Here is a 489-nt window from a genome sequence, read left to right as displayed (position 1 = left end):
AACCCAACACTCCAACCAGCCTCGGGAAAGCAGCGCTTTGCTACAGGAGACAGCTTCAGCAGGCCAGCCAGCCTGTTCCCAGCAAGGCTGGGAGCCCCCTTATGCCCCCTCCACTTCTCCAAACAGGTTGGATTTCAGTGTAGATGCCAACAGACAATCGGAAGCAGCTGGCACATCCCCTGTGTCACTGCCCCCAAGACACAGCTTACAGAGCCGTCATCACCGAAGGAAAAGAAAGTGTCCCCTGGAGCCCAACCCCGTTCTCCTGCCCGAGGACTCAGCTTTGCCCAAAGCCTGCGATGGTCATGTTTCTCACGGGCATCCCGCTGGCTACCGCTGCTTGCCTGAAGTCCAGCCCCTGATCCCAAGCACTTCCAGGCCCTGTGGCTCAAGCTCTCGGCCACTCTGGAAGTGTTTAGTGCCACAGTCCAGCTCAGAGCTGAGAAAGCAGGAGCAGGGGTTGTCAGAATGGAAGGGGAACTGCATGGT

This window comes from Buceros rhinoceros, unplaced genomic scaffold (assembly GCF_000710305.1).
Source record: "Buceros rhinoceros silvestris isolate BGI_N320 unplaced genomic scaffold, ASM71030v1 scaffold2405, whole genome shotgun sequence".
Taxonomy (NCBI): Eukaryota; Metazoa; Chordata; class Aves; order Bucerotiformes; family Bucerotidae; genus Buceros; species Buceros rhinoceros.
This window is presented reverse-complemented; position numbering follows the sequence as displayed.